Source organism: Arachis stenosperma, chromosome 9 (genome assembly GCF_014773155.1).
Source record: "Arachis stenosperma cultivar V10309 chromosome 9, arast.V10309.gnm1.PFL2, whole genome shotgun sequence".
NCBI lineage: Eukaryota > Viridiplantae > Streptophyta > Magnoliopsida > Fabales > Fabaceae > Arachis > Arachis stenosperma.
In genome coordinates, this window is record NC_080385.1 from 89594745 (window position 1) to 89601169 (window position 6425).

Genomic DNA, 6425 nt, shown 5'->3' on the forward strand with positions numbered 1-6425 from the left:
CTTCTTATTTCTTTCTTCCTTCCTTTCTTTTTCTTTCTTTTTTTCCTTTCAATTGGTGTTAGAAATTTATTTGGGTCATTATTTTGCTTGTGGATTGTTAAGAAATTGCTTGACAATTATATATTATTTTTTTTAAGGGTGCTTGCATGTTCAATTTAATACTTTCCATACCTTATTTAATATGCATGCTTTGTGTTTGTGAAAAAGCCTGTATGGCATTGTGCATTCTTAATTATTCCATCCTTCTACTCTAATGCCTATTTTTCACAAAACCCTTTTCAATATTTTATTAATTAAATATAATTGTCAATACAAACGTTATTGTTAGTTTCTCACGACTAATAATACATTAAGGCTTTTAATGCTTGATTTACACTACTCATGCCTTTGTCAGCATGCCAATAAACATCTTGCATTTAATTGCCTCAATTTATCATGCTATCCTTCCATTGATGTCCTAATTTCATGGAATTGCGACCATGTGTTAGCGACATTCTTCTTTATTTTTGCATGATTCTTACTAGTACTGCCCTTTTCCTTGCTCTATCCCTTTGACTTCATGTCCCTTTCTCTTCTCCCTTTTTCAGGCTGGCCACCAGGAAGAGTAAAGAGAAAGACTCTACAACGAGCACCGGCTGAGGAACCACAACCCCCGCCACCTGCACATCTTTGCATGCATCGAGGACGGTGCAATCTTTAAGTGTGGGGAGGTCGATACCGATCTCCACGGGTTAGTTAGTCCCTTCTCAACACCAATTTTTGTTTTTCATTGTTGCATTTGCATGTTTGATTGCATGTCTGTTTTATTTTGTGCATATTTTACCACTTGGTTGAAGTAACATTTTTCTTTTTGAAGAAAATTTTTATAGCATTTCACTAATTTGAATTAAACTTTTTGAAAAACTTGTTTGGAGAAATATTATATTAGAACATGGTTTAAAGCTCAAACACACAAAAGCTGTGAGATTTTGAGCCTATTTGATTGGTTGTATTTTATCAACCAATATATTTTATTTTTGTGTGTTTTTCTCTCTAAAATTGTGATCTTTGTCTTACTTAATTCTATATTTCCATTATTTGATGTATGCATGCACTTATATGATTGAGGCCTTATTTCAATGAGCTTACATACCCATATGGCCTTACCCTTTCATTATCCTTTACAAACCAATGTTGAGCCTATTATACCCCTTTGTTCTTTACTTTAGCTCATCACTAACTCTAAGCGGAAAATAATAATGTCCTTAATTTGAATCCTTGATTAGCTGAGACTAGTGAAAGTGCTCATGAATTAAGTGTGGGGAAAGTGGGTTTGGAAACGTTTGGTTTGGGAATTGAGTATGTTAGACTTTGTGTGAAAATGTGCAAAATAATAGTTGAGCACATATTATTGCATTCAATACTTTAATCATATGCATTGAGAAGAATAAAAGAAAAAAAGAAAAAAAAAAGAAAAAAAGTGAAAAAGAAAAGAAAAAAAGCAAATAATAAAAGGGGACAAAATGCCCCAAAGTAAGTGTTGGTATCAATGCATATGCACTGAACTCAAATTTAGGATGCATGAATATATGGAAAACACAGTTAATGGAAAGTTAGATTTTGTATTTTAATTAAATGGATTGTCTTAAGTTAGGTGAAAAGTTTATATTAATTAAGGATTCAGATTTTAGTCCACTTGGCCAAATACAATCCTACCTTGACCCTAACCCCATTACAACCCTTAAAAGACCTCTTGATTTGTGTATTGGTGCATTAAATTTTTGTTGATTGTTAGATGAAGAGCAAGCTATAGAAAGCAAGATTAGTAGAGAATTGAGAGAATTGACCCTAGACACTTGAGAGTTAGAATGATATACACTAACAGTAAGGGTTCAGCGCTTAATTCTATGTTCCCTGCTTTCATGAGCTATCTTCTTCTTGCAAGTTATTTGTATTGTATTTTGTGATTTGAATTAGTGAAATCCAATTCATATTTATTCTTGAAGGATTTATTTACTTTTTCACCAAGTAGGTTGAATCATTTTAGCATGTAGTTGCATTCAGATTCATAGGTTGCATTGCATAAGACCTGTTTTTCCCTACTCATTTATTTTGTCTCCTTGAGCTTAACATGAGGACATACTAATGATTAAGTGTGGGGAGGTTGATAAACCACTATTTTATGGTTTATATTGTATTTAATTGAGTGGTTTTATCAAGCTTTTTGATGAGCGGATAATTTATACGCTTTTTTGCATTGTTTTTAGTATGTTTTTAGTATGTTTTAGTTAGTTTTTATTATATTTTTATTAGTTTTTAGTTAAAATTCACTTTTCTGGACTTTAATATGAGTTTGTGTGTTTTTTGTGATTTCAGGTATTTTCTGGCTGAAATTGAGGGTCCTGAGCAAAAATCTGATTCAGAGGCTCAAAAGGACTGTAGATGCTGTTGGATTCTGACCTTCCTTCACTCGAAGTGGATTTTCGGGAGCTACAGAAGCCTTATTGGCGCGCTCTCAATTTTGTTCGAAAGTAGACATCCTGGGCTTTCCAGAAATATATAATAGTCCATACTTTGACCGAGATTTGATGGCTCAAACAGGCGTTTCAAATCAGCTCAAGAATTCTGGCGTTTAACGCTGAAACTGGCACAAGAATGGGAGTTAAACGCCCAAACTGGCACAAAAGCTGGCGTTTAACTCCAAGAAAAGTCTCTACACATGAAAGCTTCAATGCTCAGCCCAAGCACACACCAAGTGGGCCCGGAAGTGGATTTTTAAGTCATTTACTCATCTTTGTAAACCCTAAGCTACTAGTTCTCTACAAATAGGACCTTTTGCTATTGTATTTTCATCTTTTGATCACTTTAGATCTTAGGATCATCTTTGGACGTCTAGTTCTTAGATTATGGGAGGCTGGTCATTCGGCCATGCCTAGACCTTGTTCTTATGTATTTTCAACGGTGGAGTTTCTACACACCATAGATTAAGGTGTGGAGCTCTGCTGTACCTCGAGTATCAATGCAATTACTATTGTTCTTCTATTCAATTCGGCTTATTCTTGTTCTAAGATATCACTTGTTCCTCAACTTGATGAATGTGATGATCCGTGACACTCATCATCATTCTCACCTATGAACGTGTGCTTGACAACCACCTCCGTTCTACCTTAGATTGAGTGGATATCTCTTGGATTCCTTAATCAGAATCTTCGTGGTATAAGCTAGAATTGATGGCGGCATTCAAGAGAATCCGGAAGGTCTAAACCTTGTCTGTGTATTCTGAGTAGGATTCAAGGATTGAATGATTGTGACGAGCTTCAAACTTATGAAGGCTGGGCGTTAGTGACAGACGCAAAAGAATCACTAGATTCTATTCCAACCTGATTGAGAACCGACAGATGATTAGCCGTGCTGTGACAGAGCGCGTTGAACATTTTCACTGAGAGGATGGGACTGTAGCCATTGACAACGATAATGCCCAACATCCAGCTTGCCATGGAAAGGAGTAAGAAGGATTGGATGAAGACAGTAGGAAAGCAGAGAGACAGAAGGGACAAAGCATCTCCATACGCTTATCTGAAATTCTCACCAATGAACTACATAAGTATCTCTATCTTTATGTTTTATTCATCTTTTAGTTATCAATCATCCATAACCATTTGAATCCGCCTGACTGAGATTTACAAGATGACCATAGCTTGCTTCATACCAACAATCTCTGTGGGATCGACCCTTACTCGCGTAAGGTTTATTACTTGGACGACCCAGTGCACTTGCTGGTTAGTTGTGCGAAGTTGTGATAAAGAGTTGAGATTGCAATTGAGCGTAGCATGTTGATGGCGCCATTGATGATCACAATTCCGCACACCAAGTTTTTCGCGCCGTTGCCAGGGATTGTTTGAGTTTGGACAACTGACGGTTCATCTTGTTGCTTAGATTGGGTATTTTTCTTCAGAATTTTTAAGAATGAATTCTAGAGTTTCAAGGTGATGTTCCTATCATCACCAAAGTTGATTGATTCTCATCAATTTAGCTCTTGAATGTAATGTCCTGCTGAAGCTTGGCTAGCCATGTCTAATCTTATTAGACTACAGCTTTAGACTAACATTGCATGATTCCTGGAATTCTTATTAAAAGTTTTGATCCTCTTTATTTTCTTTTTCCACATAATTTTCGAAAAATCCAAAAAAAAATTTACAAAATCATAAAAACCAAAAATATTTCTTGTTTGAGTCTAGTGTCTAATTTTAAGTTTGGTGTCAATTGCATGTTTCTGTTCTTCTTGCATTTTTTGAATTCATTCATGTGTCTTCATTGATCTTCAAGTTGTTCTTGATAATTTCCTTGCTCTAATCTTTAAATTCTCTTGTCTTGAGTGTTTTGTTGTTTCTCATATGCATTCTCAATTTGTTAGTGTCAGTAGTATACAAACTTCTAAAGTTTGGTGTCTTGCATGCATTGTTAATTTGATCTTAGTGGCATTTTGATTATTCCTCATTATTAAAAATCCAAAAAAAATTTTAATTTGTGTCTTTTCAAGTCAATAATACAGAAAATTGAAGATTCAGAACATTCAGCAGAGGAATTACACAGAAAAAGGTGGGCGTTCAAAACGCCCAGTGAGGAAGGAAAACTGGTGTTTAAACGCCAGCCAGGGTGCCTGGCTGGGTGTTTAACGCCCAAAAAGGTAGAGCTTTGGGCGTTAAACACCAGAATGGATACCATTCTGGGCGTTTAACGCCAAGATGGCACAAGAGGGAAGATTTTGTTTTTAATTCAAATTTTTTTTCAAGTTTTCATAATTTTTCAAAATCAAATCTTTTTCAAATCATATCTTTTCAATCATATATTTTCAAAATCAATTTCTTTCCATTTTCAAAAATACTTGCTAATAATTAATGATTTGATTCAACATTTCAATTATGTTGCCTTTTCTGTTGAGAAAGGTTTAATGTCTGAATCATATCTTTTAAATTTCTTGTTAGCCACGTCATTAATTTTCAAAATCAAATCTTTTTAAATTGTTTTTCAAATCATATCTTCTCAATTATATCTTTTTAATCACATCATTTTTCAAAATAGTTTTCAATCATATCTTTTTTATTTCTAATTTCAAAATCTTTTTCAAAAATCACTTAATTTTTTCCCAATCTTAGTTTTTGAAAATCAATTACCTTTTTTTCAAAATTTCTTTTAATTAATTCACTTTAATTTTCGAAAATTTCTTCCCCTCTTCTCACATCCTTCTATTTATGGACTAACACTCCTCCTCAATGCACAATTCGAACTTTGTCTTTCTTGATAAGTTCGAATTCTTCTACCTCTTCCTTCTATTTTCTTTTCCTCTGACACCTCAAGGAATCTCTATACTGCGACATAGAGGATTCCATATTTTCTTGTTCTCTTCTCTTTCATATGAGCAGGAGCAAAGACAAAAGCATTATTCTTGAGGCTGACCCTGAACCTGAAAGGACCTCGAAGCGAAATCTAAGAGAAGCTAAAGCACTACTCTTTGTAGAGGACCTAACAGAAATCTTCAAACAAGAAGAAGACATGGCAGCCAAAAACAACAACAATGCCAACAATGCCAGGAAGGTGCTGGGTGACTTTACTGCACCTACTCCCGACTTCTATGGGAGAAGCATCTCTATCCCTGCCATTGGAGCAAACAACTTTGAGCTTAAGCCTCAATTAGTTTCTCTAATGCAACAAAATTGCAAGTTCCATGGACTTCCATTGGAAGATCCTCATTAATTTTTAGCTGAGTTCTTGCAAATCTGTGACACTGTCAGGACCAATGGGGTTGACCCTGAGGTCTACAGACTTATGCTATTCCCTTTTGCTGTAAGAGACAGAGCTAGGATATGGTTGGACTCACAACCTAAAGAAAGCCTGAACTCTTGGGAAAAGCTAGTCAATGCCTTCTTGGAAAAGTTCTTTCCACCTCAAAAATTGAGTAAGCTTAGAATGGAAGTCCAAACCTTCAGACAGAAGGAAGGTGAATCCCTCTATGAAGCTTGGGAAAGATACAAACAATTGATCAGAAAGTGTCCCTCTGACATGCTTTCTGAATGGAGCATCATAGGTATCTTCTATGATGGTCTGTCTGAACTGTCCAAGATGTCATTAGACAGCTCTGCTGGAAGATCTCTTCATCTGAAGAAGACACCTGCAGAAGCTCAAGAACTCATTGAAATGGTTGCAAATAACCAATTCATGTACACTTCTGAAAGGAATCTTGTGAACAATGGGACGAATCAGAAGAAAGGAGTTCTTGAGATTGATACTCTGAATGCCATACTAGCTCAGAACAAAATATTGACTCAGCAAGTCAATATGATTTCTCAAAGTCTGTCTGGAATGCAAGCTGTACCAGGCAGTACTAAGGACGCTTCATCTGAAGAAGAAGCTTATGATCCTGAAAACCCTTCAATGGAAGAGGTAAA

General features: G+C 35.6%; 1 non-coding gene across 1 annotated transcript; it reads right to left on the reverse strand.

Moving 5' to 3' along the window:
• Positions 1-5937: 5937 nt before the first annotated feature.
• Positions 5938-6045, reverse strand: LOC130952704 (small nucleolar RNA R71). The gene has a single exon (XR_009074882.1). It is a non-coding gene; the product is annotated as a small nucleolar RNA R71 (small nucleolar RNA).
• Between the last annotated feature and the right edge of the window lie 380 nt (positions 6046-6425).